The sequence below is a fragment of the Loxodonta africana genome, chromosome X, assembly GCF_030014295.1.
Source record: "Loxodonta africana isolate mLoxAfr1 chromosome X, mLoxAfr1.hap2, whole genome shotgun sequence".
In the NCBI taxonomy this organism is placed as follows: Eukaryota; Metazoa; Chordata; class Mammalia; order Proboscidea; family Elephantidae; genus Loxodonta; species Loxodonta africana.
This window is the reverse complement of record NC_087369.1, coordinates 45,192,867-45,209,490: the sequence shown is the minus strand read 5'-3', so window position 1 is coordinate 45,209,490 and position 16,624 is coordinate 45,192,867.

Here is a 16,624-nt window from a genome sequence, read left to right as displayed (position 1 = left end):
GAATTATGATGAATAGCGCTGAATGGTAACATCTATTAAAGATAGGAATTCATAATCTAAAATGATCAGAAATGGTAGGATATGCCCCTGTAACTTGGCATCATGTGGACAGGGACTGTGTTATTTTCTTGCGGGAAGGTATACCAATGTTGGGTCCAAGAGCTGGAGTCAGAGAAGGGTGACGAGGATGATGGTATGGTATAAAGGGAGAGATCTTGGAGGTGGGAGAGGGGAGCTCTGTGTGCTTGGGCACACTTTGAGGATTGTCATCTTAAAAACACGACTATCTCAAATTTGGCTAGAAATAAAACGTAATGGGCATTTCTTTCGTAACACAGTGTATGCTGTCTTAGATGGGTTCCCCAGAAATAGACCTTGAGATGGAGAGTTACATGCAGAGAGTTTTTTCTTTTGTTTTTAAACAGCTTTATTGAGGTATAATTTACATACCATAAAATTCACCGATTTTAAGTGTACAGTTCAAAGATTTTTAGTAAAAGTATAAAGTTGTACAACCATCACCCCAATTCAACTTTAGAACATTTCTCTCACCCAAGAAGATCCCTGGTGCCCATTAGCAGTCACTGCCCATTTCCACTCCCAGCCCCAAATAATCATTAATCTACTTCCTGTCTCTATAGGTTTGCCTTTTCTGGATGTTTCATATAAATAGAATCCTACAATATGTAGTCTTTTGTGTCTGGGGTTTCTCTCACTTAGGATGTTTTCAAGGTTCATCCGTGTTGTAGCATCTATCAGTACTTTGTTCCTTTTAATTTTTTTGTTATTTGTAGTATTCCATTGTATGGACAAATAACCCTGGTGGTGCAATGGTTAAGCGTCGGGTCGCTAACCCAAAGGTCGCAGTTTGAACTCACAAACTGCACTGCAGGAGAAAAGACCTGGCTATCTGTTCCAGTAAAGATTATAGCCTAGGAAACCCTATAAGGCAGTTCTACTCTGTCATATAGGGTAGCTATCAGTCAGAAATGACTTGACAGCACACAACAACAACAATAGTATGGATATACTACATTTTATTTATCCATTCTCAGTTGATGGACATTTGGATCGTTTCCACTTTTGGGCTATTATGAATAAGACTACTATGAACATTCACATACATGCTTTTGTGTGGCCATATGTTTTCATTTCTTTTGGATAAATACCTAGGAGTACAATTGCCGGGTCTTTTGGTAAATTTGTCGCTGGGTGGTGCAAATGATTACAAGCTCAGCTACTAAACGAAAGGTTGGTAGTTTGAATCCAGCCAGAGGTGCATGAGAAGAAAGGTCTGATGATGTACTTCTGAAAGGTCACAGTCATTAAAAATCTTTTGGAGCACAGTTCTACTCTGAAACACATGGATTCACCATGAGTCAGAAGGGACTCAAGGGCAACTGTCTTTTTTTAAATTTTATTATGTTTTAGGGGCAAGTTTACAGCGCAAATTTGTTTTTTATTCAAAAATTTTATACACAAATTGGTGACGTTAGTTGCAAGTCCTGCAATGTGTCAGCACTCTCCCTCTTTCCCTTTCCACCCTGGGTCCCCTGTGTCCATTCGTCTACTTTTCCGGTCCCTTCCTGCCTTCTTGTCTTTGCTTTTGTGCAGGTGTTGCCCATTTGATCTCGTACACTTTTTGGAAGTAAGAAGCACGTTCCTCATCTGTGTTATTGTTTGTTTTATAGGCCTGTCTAATCTTTGGCTAAAAGGTAGAATTCAGGAGTGCTTCAGTTCTGAGTTCAGAGGGTGTCCAGGGGCCATAGTCTCGGGGATTCGTCTAGTCACCATCAGACCAGTAAGCCTCGTCTTTTTTTTTTTGTGTGTGTGAATTTGAATTTTGTTCTACATTTTTCTCCCACTCTGTTCAGGACCCGCTACTGTAATCCCTGTCAGAGTGGTTGGTGGTGGTAGCCAGGCACCATCTAGTTCTCCTGGGCTCAGGTTGGTGGAGGCTGTGGTTCATGTGGCCCATTTGTCCTTTGGACTAACATTTTCCTTGTGTCTTTAGTTTTCTTCGCTCTGCTTTGTTCTGGACGAGATGGGACCAATAGATGTGTCTCAGATGGCCGCTTGCAAGCTTTTAAGACCCCAGATGCTACTCACAAAAGTGGGATGTAGAACATTTTCTTTATGAACTATGTTATGCCAATTGACCTAGATGTCCCCCAAGACCATGGTCTCCAGCCCTCAGCCCTAGTAACTCAGTCCCTCAAGGTGTTTGGATGTGTCTAGGAAGCTTCTATGACTTTGCCTTGGTCAAGTTGTACTGACTTCCCCTATGTTGTGTATTGTCTTTCCCTTCACCAAAGTTAATGCTTGTTTACTATCTAGTTAGCGATTTCCCTTCCCCACCTCTCCTCTCCCTTGTAACCATCAAAGATTGTTTTTTTCTGTGTGTAAACCTTTTCTTGGGTTTTTAGAATAGTGGGTGTTACACACTGAATTGTCTCCCCTAAAAATGTGTGTCATCTTGTCTAGGCCATGATTCCCAGTATTGTGTGGTTATCTACCATTTTGTGATCTGATGTGATTATCCTATGTGTTGTAAATCCTAACTGTTATGATGTTAATGAGGCAGGATTAGAGAAGGTTATATTTATGAGGCATGACTCAATTTACAGGACTAGGTTGTGTCTCGAGTCAATCTCTTTTGAGATGTAAAAGAAAGACTCAAGCAGAGAGAAGAGGGACCTCATACTACCAAGAAAGAAGTGCCAGGAGTGGAGCACATACTTTGGACCTGGGGTCCTTGTGCTGAGAAGCTCCTAGACCAGGGGAAGATTGATGACCAAGACATTCCCCCAGAGCCAATAGAGAGAGAAAGCCTTCCCCTGGAGCTGGCACCCTGATTTTGGACTTCTAGCCTCCTAAACTGTGAGAGAATAAATTTCTGTTTGTTAAAGCCATCCACTTGTGGTATTTCTGTTATAGCAGCACTAGGTTACTAAGACAGTGCTCTCATACAATATTTGTCCTTTTGTAATTAACTTATTTCGCTCCGCATAATGCACTCCAGATTCATCCATGTTGTGAGATGTTGCTTGGATTCATCATTGTTCTTTATCTTTGCATAGTATGTGATTGGGTATATGTACCATAATTTGTTTATCTATTCATCTGTTGATGGGCACTTAGGTCATTTCCATCTTTTTGCTATGTGAATATCACTGCAATGAACATGGGTGTGCATATGTCTATTCTTGTGATGGCTCTTATTTCTCTAGGATATATTCCTAGGAGTGGGATTTCTGGATTGTATGGTATCTCTATTTCTAGCTTTTTAAGGAGGCGTCATATCATTTTCTGTAGTGGTTGTACCATTTTACATTTCCACCAGTGGTGCATAAGAGTTCCAATCTCCCTGCAACCTCCCCAACATTTGTTATTTTTTGATTATTGCCAGTAATGTTGGGGTAAGATAGTATATCATCGTAGTTTTCATTTGCATTTCTCTAATGGCTAATGATCACGAGCATTTCCTCATGTGTCTGTTAGCCACCTGAATGTCTTCTTTGGTGAGGTGTCTGTTCATATCCTTTGCCTATTTTTTGTTATTTGTCTTTTTGTTGGTGAGGTTGGTTTTTTTAATGGTAAATTTATGTTTAAATTTTTAAGAGATTTTCTAATTATTTTCCAAAGTGGCTGTACCATTTTACATTCCCACAGTGTCATATTCTCCACATCCTCGGCAACACTTGTTATTGTCTTTCTTTTTGTCATAGTCAGCCTAGTAAAAAAAAAAATAAAGTAATATCTCATTGTGGTTTTGATTTGCATTTCCCTAATGACTAATGATGTTGAGCATCTTTTCATATGCTTATGAACCATTCCTGTATCTTTGGTGAAATGTCTACTCAAATTTTTTGCCCTTTTTTTTTTTAGTTGGGTTCTTTGTCTTCTTGTTATTGAGTTTTAAGACTTCTTTATATATTCTAGATACAAGATCTTTATCATATATATGATTTGCAAATATTTTCTCTTTGCCTTGTCTTTTCATTTTCTTAATGATGTCTTTTGGAGGGAAAAAGTTTTAAAATTTGATGTAGTTCAATTTATTAATTTTTTTATTTTGTGAATTATGTTTTCGGTTTTGTATCTAAGAACTCTGCCTAATCCAAGGTTACAAGAATTTTTTTTCTTATTTTCTTTCCTGAAAGTTTTATAGTTTTACCATTTTGAGTTAATTTTTATGTATGATGAGAGGTAAGGATCTAAATTCATCTTTTTGCAAGAAGATATCCAGTTGTCTCAGCATCATTTGTTGAAAGGACTATCCTTTCCCACTGAATTGCCCTGGCACCTTTGTTGAAAATCAACTGACCGTAAACGTAAGGGCTTCTTTTTGGACTTTCAACTCCATTCCATGTCTATGCTTGTGCTAGTACCATACTATTTTGGTTACTGTTGGATTTGTTGTTGTTGTTGTTGTTAGTTGCCATTGAGTCAGTTCCAACTCATGGCAACCTTATGTGTAACAGAAGGAAATGTTGCCTGGTCCTGTGCCATCTTTATGATCATTGATATGTTTGGGCCCATTGTTGTGGCTATTGTGGAAATCCATCTCATTGAGGTTTCCCTTGTTTTTGCTGGCCCTCTACTTTACCAACCATGATGTTCTTTTCTTGTGATTGGTCTTTCCTGATGACATGTCCAAAGTAAGCAAGCCAAAATCTTGCCATCCTCACTTCTAAGGAATATTTTGGTTGTATTTCTTCTAAGACTGATTTGTTTGTTCTTCTGTTAATCCACGGTATATTCAATATTCTTCACCAACACATTTAGAATGCATCAATTCTTCTTCTCTCCTCCTTTTTCATTGTCCATCTTTTACATGGATGTGAAGCAATTGAAAAGACCATATATGGCTTGGGTCAGGCGCACCTTAGTCGTCTGTGCTTCCGTGCCTAATCTGCTTTTTTATATCTCAAAAGTGATTAGCTTAAGACCAAGCATACACTGACATGACTTCATTAACATAACAAGGAAAACCATATTCCCAAATGGGATTATATTCACAGGTATAAAAAAGCCAAACCAAACCCGTTGCCTTCAGTTGATTCTGACTCATAACGACCCTACAGGACAGAGTAGAACTGCCCCATAGGGTCTCCAAGGAGTGACTGGTGGATTTGAGCTGCTGACCTTTTGGTTAGCAGCCAAGCTGTTAACCACTATACCACCAGGGCTCCCCTACAGGTATAGGGTTTAGGATTTACAACACATATTTTGGGGGGACACAATTCAATCCATAACAGAAATTTACAAAAGAAGGGTTAGTTGATCTTGAGGCCATAACTGATATTCACCACCCTGTCCTCTACCATCTAAGCAAGCCAAAGTTTTGTCTTCCTTGCTTCCCTCACACTTAGTAGCACTTCTGCTGAACTTGGCAGCTGTATTCATTTCGTAGGGCTGCCATAACAAATCACCGCAAACTATGTTTTAAAACAACAGACATTTATTGTCTCACGGATCTGGAGGGTAGAAGTCTGAATTCAGGGTGTCAGCAGGGCCATGCTCTGTCCAAGGGCTCTAGGGGAAGATCCTTTCTTGTCTCTCTCAGTCCCAGGCTTGTGGTAGCATCACTCCAATCTCTGCCTCCATCTTCCCGTGGCTATCTTCCCTCTGTGTCTCTCCGTGTCTGTGTCTGTTCTCTTTTTATGAGGGCACGAGTCATATTGGACCAGGGCCCACTCTACTCCAGTGTGAGGTTATGTTAACTAATTACAAGTGCAAAAACCGTATTTCCAAATAAGGTCACATTCACAGGTACCAGGGGGGCACAATTCTAACCCTTAAGGACAGCTTTCCTCGTGGAGTGGTCCAGACTCTCATCTCATATGGGACTGAGCCCCTGACTACCATATCTTTCTCAGGTATGGCTGCCATATTTGTCTATTTACCATTAAAACTGGATGTGGGAGTGCCAAGATGAGATGGTAGCAGAGGAGACTTTAAAAGCTGGATGGATGGACCTCTATTTTAACCGTCAGTGAGGCTGCTGGTCCTTCGCATGCCTGGGCCCTCCACTGTCAGCACTGCGCCTGCTGCTGATCTCTCTAACTACTTTCTATTCCTACTGGTGAGGCAGACTTGAGACGGGACATGGGGAGCTATAGCCAGCCATCTCTAATAGGTCACACAGAACCCAGAACCATCCCAATCAAACCCAGAAAGTCAGCCATTTTGTTACTACACAAATTGCAATCAAATGAAGCAACAATCATAATGAAAAATCTTACTTTTATTTTTACATTTTCAAATCAATCGACTGGGTTCTGATGGGGTGCACAGTACAGGTAAAGTTCTATCCTAGGTCTTAGGTGAAAAAGAAAAAAAACTCTAAGACCTAGCCTCCACTCTTAGGGGTTATAGCTTAAGACCAAAACCCCCCCCAAACCAAAGTAGTTGCCAGGGAGTCGACTCCAACTCACGGCGACCTCTTGTGTGTCAGAGTAGAACTGTGCTCCATAGAGTTTTCAATGGCTGATTTTTTGGAAGTAGATCACCAGGGCTTTCTTTCGGGGTGCCTCTGTGTGGACTTGAACCTCCAACCTTTTGGTTAGCAGCCAAGCTCATTAACTATTCACACCACCCAAGGACTCCATAGTTTAGGAGCAAACCAAAAACCAAACCCATTGCTGTCAAGTAGATTCAGACTTATAGCCATCCTGTAGGACAGACTAGAACTGCCCCATAGGGTTTCCAAGAAGCGGCTGGTGGATTTGAACTGCTGAGCTTTTGGTTAGCAGCCAAGTTCTTAACCACTGTGCCACCAGGGCTCCTAGTTTAGGACAGGGGTCAGCAAACAAATACCCACAAACCAAATCCAGCCATACCCATTCATTTCCATATGGCTTATGATTGCTCTCGATACAAGCGTAGAGTTGAATAGTAGTGACAGAGACCATATGGCCCATAAAGCTGAAAATATTTACAATCTGGCCCTTTACAGAAAAAGTTCTCCAACCCCTGATTTAGGAGGTTAGGTGTGCAATTAGTCAGGGTACGCGACACTACCTGCTGTAACAAACAAATCCAAAATCTCGTGGTTTAACACAATTAAGGGATTACGTTTTGCTCATGTCAGAATCCAATGTAGGTGGGGGCTCTGTGCCAGACAGTCATTTAGGGTCACACTGTAGTAGATGCCACTACGTCTTCTTTTAGTTTCCCTTTATCAGGTTGGTGCTCCCATCCTGCAGTTGCTGTAAATATCTGCTACTAATTGCTCGCAGCTGCACCATTATGCAGCTATCTGCCCTGAATTGACAGGTAGTCATGCCACCCAGAAATGCCTGAGACGTTAGGCAATCCCGGGGGAGGCCACAGCTAATGACTGACTTATGTTGTTGTTAGCTTCTGTCAAGTCAGCCCTTGATTCATGGGACCCCATGCACAACGGAATGAAACACTGCCTGGCCCCCATGAGCCGTTGCAAATCGGACCTTTGTGATCCCTAGGGTTTTCACTGGCTGATTTTTGAAAGGAGATCTCCAGGCCTTTTTTTCCTAGTCTGTCTTAGTCTGGAAGCTCTGCTGAAACCTGGTCAGCATCCTAGCAACACGCAACCCTCTACTGACAGATGGGTGGTGGCTGTGCACTAGATGCATTGGCTGGGAATCAAATCGGGGTCTCCTGCATGGAAGGTGAGAATTCTCCCACTGAACCACCACTGCCTCATGACTGACTGATACAGGGTGCAAATTGCCTGACTCCTTTGCCTCAAGTGGGTGCATCCCTGTGGAGCCACTCACTCCAGAGCTTCCTGGGGAGTTACCTGTTGTTTAGATTCTTCCCTTGCCTTATCCTCCTCTTCTCACTCCCTTGCAGATTTAACCTGGGAGCATTCTGTTACTAACTCCCATGCATAGGAACCCCTATCCCAAGCTCTGCTATTTTAGGGAACCTGACCTGACATGCCCTGGCTCCTAACACATGTGGCTCTGCGTCCTTCAACACATGGCTTCAAGGTCACTGTGGCATTAGCTAGCTAGCAGACAGGAGAAAGGAAGAGGAGAGGAGAGAGGAGGGGAGAGGAGGTGAAGAGAAGGAGGGGAGGGGAGGGAAAGGAATGGGAAGGAAGTGGCACATGACTTCTGCTCACGTTTGATTGGTGAGAGCTAATCAATCATCAAGATGAAAGGGGGCTTTAAAATTAGTTTAAGTGGTGCCCAGAATGAATACACAGTTTTGGTGAGCGTCTGGTCCGTCTCTGCCCCAAGGCGTATGTCTGAAACATTCCTGAGTGGAATCTCAGATCAAGATGATACCCAAGGCAGAACGTGATTACCTAACTAAATGGATAGCCATTGGGGCTCCCACTTCCTAGTAGTATTCCTTCACATGTTGGTCCTCCCCACTCTTCTTTCAGACAGGTACTGGCCCAGAATCATCTCCCTAGCACCTAGCCCAATGCATGGGACATAGATAGATAGCTGTTGAGTCAACTCCAACTCATGTTGACCCCCTGCACAACAGAATGTCTGGTCCTGCATCATTCTCATAATAGCTGACATGTTTGAGTCCATCATTTTGGTTATTGTACAAATCCGTCTCACTGAGCGTCTCCCTCACTGTCGCTGGCCCTCCACTTCAGCAAACATGAAGTCCTCCTCCAGCAATTGATCCCTGACACATCCAAAGCAAACGAATCAGACAATGTTCTGTTGTGATCTATAAGGTTTTCATTGGCTAATTTTCAGTAGATCACCAGGCCTTTCTTCCTAGTCTTAGTCTGGAAGCTCCGCTGAAACCTGTCTACCATGGGTGACCCTGCTGGTATTTGAAATACTGGTGGCATAGCTTCTAGCATCACAGCAACATGCAAGCAACCACAGTGTGATCAACTGACAGACAAGTGGTGGGTGTGGGACACAGAAGGAACTGAATAAGTGTTTAGTAGATTAAAGCCACTGTTGGCTGGGAAAGTCCAGCAGAGGGGCTGGAACGCTTGTTGGCCTTGGAGTAGCTGAGCAGATTGGGAGAGGTATGGTGGGTGGGTGGTAGAGGTCATTCCAGGCAGGGAGAGTAATGTTGGGGGAGAGAGCTGGTCTTCAAAAGTCTCCTCCCTAAGTAAGCAGAGCCTCCTGGGAACAAATATCCTCTTTTATGGCCCCCACATTTTTTCTCTGATGGACTGCAGCCATATCTCTGAGACCTTCAAATAAACAGCTCCCTTCTGCTCCCGTCAGCACAGCTGCCTTGTCTGTTAGGAACCACAAATGTTCTGGGAGAATTAAAGTTTATCTCCCGTCTCTGTTTCCCTCCCAAGGTTGTCTTGGTGGCCTCTCTCCCCAACGCTGCGCTCCACATTCTTCATCTGTTTTGGTCTCACTGCCAGCTCATTAGTTTCTGAGTTTGGATGTTTCTTGGCTTGATAATCAGCAACCCTGTTGGCTGGGGGCCTGGCTGACTTGCATTAGCAGCTGCAGTCCTCGTGGAGATCACAGGGAACCCCCAAAGAAGTCATATTTGTACCTATCTTCTGGAATGATAACAACAAGACTGTTCAGAAGTGAAGGAGAACATAGTAATTAAAAACATGACTCTGTCACCAATGGTGACTTGCCCTTGATGGATAATATTAAGACAAGCTGCAAAAGAACCTTGAGTTTGCATTGAGAGCTGGAGGGATAGCAAAGGGCCGAGTGGGTTCTTAATGCAAACCAGGCACTTTGGGGTTAAGCATGGCACTCTCGTCTTCAGGACCTTGTAATTAATTTTATGGAAGCCTCTGCAAACTTCATCATCCTATTTGTCAGAGACAACCTGCCACACCATTCCTGATACTAGGCACAGTTATTTGCATGTAGGGAACTGCACTTTCGGCCTAACTATTGGCAAAATGTTTTGAATGCCATTTTTGGAATTCCTGGTGAAAAAGGGCCTGCTGCCCTGGAGATATCCCTTCTGCATATTCGTAGAAACAGAACAATAAACAAGGACACTTGGAAACAAACAAACAAACAAAAAAGCACAAGGACAGCCTCCCTTGATCGCCAAATGAAATACAACTTTATTATTGAAGTCTCCTGCCCTGCCTTTGGAAAATCTGGGATTACATGTTCTTTTCTCCAGTGTATTTTTTTTTTTAAAGGAAGGCATTGGCTTCAAATTAATCTCTAGAACTTTGAACTAAAATGAGGTTTCTTTCTAGAATGCTGAAGCTGGGGCGAGCGGAAGGGGCACAGTGCTTCACGGAGGTGCTTTAGTGGTGATCCTTTGCCATTTCTCAAGCCTGGGTTTCCTTGCTGGCCCCCACTGGCCGCCAGAGGTGACTCCCTCGTTGTGATGCCTTGTGGGATCATAGCCGGTACCTCGCAGTGAATGTACTGCTTGGCATTCCCTAGGAGGATTCAGATTCTTATGCGCCCGCTCAGCCTCATCCATACCCTGACTTTGGAGCCATGGATGATGTATAAAGGCTAAGCTGGGCCCGGCTGCCTGGGAATTTTGAACCCCATCTGCCTGAAGGGGATGTTGAGGAGAGAATGAAGGGGAAAGAAGAATTCCATAAGGTTGTGTGGTTGTGGTTTATAATTTAGTGGCCACCGTGCAGACCCAGGGGCCCTTCAGTGATGAAAATGGTTAACGCGCTTAGCTGCTAACCAAAAGGATGAAGGTTTGAGTCTACCCAGAGGCACCTTGGAAGAAAAGCCTAGCAATCTAAAAAAAAAAAAATCTACTTCTGAAAAATCAGCCACTGAAAACCCTATGGAGGACAGTTCTACTCCAACACACAAGGGATCGCCATGAGTCAAAATCTAATCCACGGTAACTGGTTAACTGGTTAAGACTCAAATTCAGATCTGGTTATACAAAGCTGGGAGTCCGCTTCCTTACCACCCCCTCACCACCCCCCTAAAAAAGAAAAAATCGATCAGTGAGCCTCCTTCCTTTGCTCACTGAGGCAGCTGGCGTGGGACTCCAGGGGCCACTGGACACATGGATAGCAGGTATCAGCCTTTATCACCACTTCCAACCTTGAACTTGGACATACCCCTCTGGCCTTGTTCAGCTCTCTTGAATCTCCTGTCCGCCTTTTTCTCCCCAACGATGTCTGTCCCCATCACCCCTCAAAAATGGAGTGAACCTGTAAGGGGATAGGAGTCAGTGGGAGTTCGGGAGATTGGGAGGATGGGGGGTGCCCACCAGCCATGTAGGGAAGGAATTTGAGTCTCACACTCGGTGGCATTCAGTTCCCACCTCCCTTAGCCTACCCAGTGGCAGGGTGGCAACATTCTTAACGATAATTTTTTAAAAGTGCCAGGCCTCTGCTCATTTGCAAATCATTGTGTCAAATTTGCATACCAGATCCAGGAGGCCCTAACTCTGCTTATGAAAAGTGGAATACGGTATAAATAAGATAAATGGATTAAGTCAGCTGATGGCAACTCTAGCTGCGGCCAACATGTGGGGCACCGTGTACTTGAACTGTGGAGGAGCTTTGTCAATCAGGCAATTTATTCCAATCCTGGAAGTGGAAAGCGAGATGTGTGTGCATGCAGACTCTCCAACAACCTTGGCTTGGGAATAGACCATCCATCAGTCCCTGCACAGTGCACATGGCCTCCAAGCCCCTAGCAGAGGTGAGGAAAAGCTCCTGGAGACCACCAGCATTCAAGGACCACCCAACAGAAAGAAGGTTTTTGCCTGCAGCCCAAGGGTGGTCAATTGCAAGCCAGCTGCCTTGAACTTGCTGACTGAGTGACCAGCAGCTGAAAGGTCAGAAAGAACAGTTGCCAGAAGCAGGGGGTGGGGGATCTTTCAAGCCTTCCCACCTGTCTTGTCCTCAGAGACCATGCCATCCCTAGGTCTAGGCCCACCAGGCCTGAGCAGCCATATCTCAGTATCCAGGAAGTCTGGGATCCTGCTCAGCTGAGGCAACAGTGACCCTGGCAGCTGGCCACTCGCCCCTGCCTGCCTCTCCATGCCCTCCTCTGCCAGACACGTGGGTTGCTGTGGCCAACCCACGCCCTTTCTGGACACGGGCCATCCATCATTGCAGCGCTGTCCAGGGACGGAGCTAGCAGCGCGTGATTTTTATCAGCGAAACTCAGGAAGCAAGTATTGGGTGGTGCGCTGCTTCGATGGGATTAATATGATGTGATGCGGACACCTTCTGTAATTAGTTAATGGGTTGGATAGGTAGGGTAGGCTTCTTTGACCTTCTGGCTTGGGATGAATGACCTAAAATGACAGATGGGAACCTAAAATTGCTCAGGAAAAGAAAGCAAGCTTGGGGCGGGGGAGGGGTGGGAAGCACGGTCCCACTCATCGGGGGTTGCAGCAGTTGGCAGTGGGGAGAGAAACTGGCATTTGTCTGTGAGGAGGAAAAAGGTTTGATCCAGGAAGCCTCCTAGAGATTGCTTTTGAACTCAGATTTTTTTGTAGACAGGTGTGTGTGTGTAAATGTAAGCCTGTGTGTGTTTGCATGTGTAAGAGTATATGTCCATGTGTATTTGAGTATGTATGTGCATGCACGTGTGATCGTACGTGTGTGCTTATATATGTATGTGTACATGCACGTGTATATACTGGTGGGTGTTATGTGTCTCTGTTCATGTCTGCATAGCAGCAAGTACAGGGTGTGTGCACGGTGTGCATGTGTGGTGTGTGTAGTGTGTGTGTGTGGCATACGTAGAATGTGTGTGGTGTGTGTAGAGTGTATGTGAGTGGTATGTGTAAAGTGTGGGTGTACGAGTGTGCTATGTGTAGAGAGTGTGTGGTGTGTGTGGTGTGTGGTGTGTGTGATATGTGGTGTGTGCAGTGTGTGGTATGTGTAAAGTGTGTGTGTATGAGTGTGCTATATGTAGAGTGTGTGTGTGATATGTGTAGTGTGTGTATGTGTGTGGTATGTGTAGAGTGGGTGAATGTATGTGTGTGGTATGTGTAAAGTGTGCGTGTATGAGTGTGCTATGTGTAGACTGTAAATGTGTGATATGTGTAGTGTGTGTGGTGTATGTGTATGTGTGTGGTATGTGTGGAGTGTGTGTGTGGTATGTATAGAGTATGTGTGTCTGTGTGTGCTATGTGTAGAGTGTGTGCATACGTGTGTGGTATGTGCAGTGTGTGATGTATGGGTGGTATGTGTAGAGTGTGTGTGTGTGATGTGTATAGTGTGTGTGTATTATACGTGGTATATATTTGTGTGGTGTGTGTGGTGGTGTGTATGTGTGTGAAAGTATGTGTGTCCAGTTCTGGGTCTGGACACACAGAGGCCAGGCTGGCTTCCACACAGGGTTTAACTCACCAGGCCCCTCCCTGCTGGATGCACTGTTTGCCCAGGGCCCCTTTTCTGTCCATAGCAGGCTGCCCACTCGCTGTTTTCCTCTTCTAAGCTCCTGGGGCTCAGCCTGCAGGCCCCCTTCCCATGGTTAGGCCAGGTCGCAGAATAAGCCACAGTCTCTCCTCTTCCTCTTTCTCTCTCCTGGAAGGAAGACCTGCAGAACCTTCTGGTGTCAGAGTTTCAGGGCCAATCACAATGGGGGAAAAGACTGGGAGTGGGGCAGGGTAGGGCAACTACCATGTGGCAAACGGTGGGAGTATTCCTGAGAGGGAAAGTGATCAGGGCGTTGACCAGGAAATAACACAAGTGGGGTACTTTAGAAAGGGTCAAGTGTCACCCAAGGTTCTAACAGTAGCAGGGCACTTTTGAGGCTGGGGTTACACAGGGTACCCTTGAGGGAGGTGGCTGCCAGTTGCCTGGAGTGTACCATCTTTTTCAGGGGTGAAGGCACTAGAATGCCCTCTCTCAGATACACAAAAGTAGGGGCTTAGGCAGTAACAGGGTCTCCTGGGACATGTTGGCACTGACCTTTCCTGAGAGGGCTGGTATGCAGAAGTGACTTGGGCAGGCAGGGTGGGAAGATTTGGAGGCTTCCTGGCTGGAAAGGGGCCAATATTCAAACATTTGCATCCTGAGATCCCCAGTAATGGAAATCAGGGGGTTCAAGCTTGACTTCATGATGGTGGTGGTGGTGGGAGTTCTCTGAGCTGGTGACCTCATGCCTGGAGGGGCTGGGCCTGGGGTCCCCAGAGCTGGGCTGAGAGTGTGAGTCTAATACTGGAGAAAACAAGCAACCAAAAAAACCCCAAACCCACTGCTGTGCAGTTGATTCCGACTCATAGCAATCCTGTAAGACAGTGTAGAATTGCCCAATAGGGCTTTCAAGGCTGTAAATCTTTGTGGAAGCAGACTTTCACATTTTTCTCCTGTGGAATGGCTGGTGGGTTTGAACCACTGACCTTTTGGTTAACAGCTGAGCACTTAACTGTTGTGATGCCAGGGTTCCTTAATACTGGAGAGCCACACCCTAGATGGCCTGCATCCTGGCTTGCCAGGGGCCTGATCAGGCTTCATTTCATTCCACTCCCAAATCATGAGATGAATCCCTTTTGGACTGAATAAGCGTCCCCTTTTGTGGTACAATTTTAGGGTTGGGAGAGGGGAGGGATCCCTAAGAGGAAGAGAATTTCTCTTACGTCCCATTTCAGTCAGGCTTCTTTAGATTGCTTAAGGAAAAGCCCCAATTCAAATTCGCTGCTGCGAAACAGACAATTTATGTTTCATGTAACTGGGCTGGTTCGAAGTTCAGGCAGGGCTTGATCCAGGGGGCACATACACCGTTTTGTTGACAATCTCTCTTCAACTATTCTTGACTCTGCTTCTCTCTGCATTGCTTTTATCACCTGCTGCTGCACACAGCTCTTTTCAGGCAGCTCATGAAGTTGCTGTCTCCACAGCCTCCTGGTTTAGCCATCTCGTGGTGTGCTGCGAAATGTTTAGCAACTGGATCTCCAAATAAAAAACCTCTATCTGTAGCATTTGTCAATTTTTCCATGGCACAGACTCCCACCAGGTCAATTTCAAGCTATCAAAGAGATGCACAGGAGCCACTGCCGGGGGTCCCAGCACATGGCTACACACGCCCATCCCAGAAAAGTAGTCTGATCCCCCCTGCGTGGCACTCAGACCCAGCCCTGGACCAAGACTTGCATCCTAGAGAATGAATGAGTTGTGCTGATTGGTCAGGACTTGGTCCCTTCTTGCCCTGTGCCTGGGGTGGGAGAGGGAGCATAGGATGGTGGGACTAAGAGCCAGACTAGAACTGCATGGAGTGGGAGTGAGGGCCCACGAAGAAGGGGCCCAGACAACATGTGTTCACAGAAGGCTCTTCCCTCTGCTGACACTCCCTGGGGCTTCTCATATATGACACTAGCAGCTGTTTAGTGAAGATGGACAAGAGGCGCTGCTGTCAAAATTACATCCTCAAAGCAGGAAGCTGAGGAAAGGGGTGGGTCCGATAAGGAGCTGGGCAAGGACAAGAAGGGCAAGAGGAGAGCTCTCCCATGGGTCTCGGCCCGTTAGGAGACTGAGGAGGGGCCTCACAGATGACCCATGTTTGGCAGGGCCCCAGGAGTGTTCTGTGTTCTTTCCCCCTACAACAAAGATGTCAGGGGAAGCTTCAGAGTGGCAGGGCTGCCTGCAGAGAGGCAATGTCGTGTGACCAGGAACTGTGACCTCCTAGCCTGAGCACAGGATGTTGCAGGGCCCCAAGGAGTGGCTGACTCATCTTCCCATAGGAAACTGGCCAGGCGTCCAGGTGCAGCTAATCAGAGTGTGTGTGTGCGGGGGGGTCGCACATGCTTATATAGTATCAGCAGTGCAGCAGGCAGGCAGGGCAGGGAGCTTTAACGAGGAGCAGGCAGAGAACAAGGCCCAGAGGGAGGAAGGACAGGGTGAGAGAGTGAAGGCAAGGGAAGGAGGCAAGGTAGTACAATCCATCTGGTAGGGTTCACGGCCCTGTGGCTGTCAGGTGAGCTGAGCTGCAGATATCTATCCTGGATATTTCTGAGCTACATGTCATGCTGGCAATGCGAAGGCCTGGAGCTGTCCTGTGGGCATAGTAACTGTTGCTGTCCAGTCAATCCTGACTCATGGGGACCTCAAGTGTTACAGAGTAGAACTGTGCTCCATAGGGTTCTCTTGGCTGCTGTAATCTTTATGGAAGCAAGTCTCCAGGCCTTTCTTCCACGGTGCTGCTGGGTGGGTTCCAACTGCCAAGCTTCAGGTTAGTGTTGTTGTTAGGTGTCGTCGAGTCATCTCCAACTCACAGTGACCCCATGTATAACAGAACAAAAGGTTGCCTGGTCCTGTGCCATCCTGACAATAGTAGGTATGTTTGAGCCCAGTGTTGTAGCCACTGTGTCTATCCATCTTGTGAGAGTCTTCCTCTTTTTCGCTAACCCTGTACTTTACCCAGCATGATGTCCTTCTCCAGGGATCTGTTCCTCCTGATAATTAATGTGCACAAAGTGAGCAAGTTGAAGCCTTGCCATCTTTGCTTCTAAAGAGCATTCTAGCTGTACTCTTTCAAGACAGATTTGTTAGTAGTTGAGTGTAAACTGCTTATGCCTATGGACCTGGTTAAGTGCTGAGTAAGGAAGAAGGGAAGCTGCTCTCCAGAAATCTCATGTTATAAAGCAGTAGGTCTTCAGACCAGTAGCATCAGCATCACTTGGGAACTTGTTAGAAATCCAGAAACTCAGACTCCACCCCAGATACCCTGGGGGTGGGGCCTGGCCAACTGTGTTTTAACAAGCCTCCCAAGAG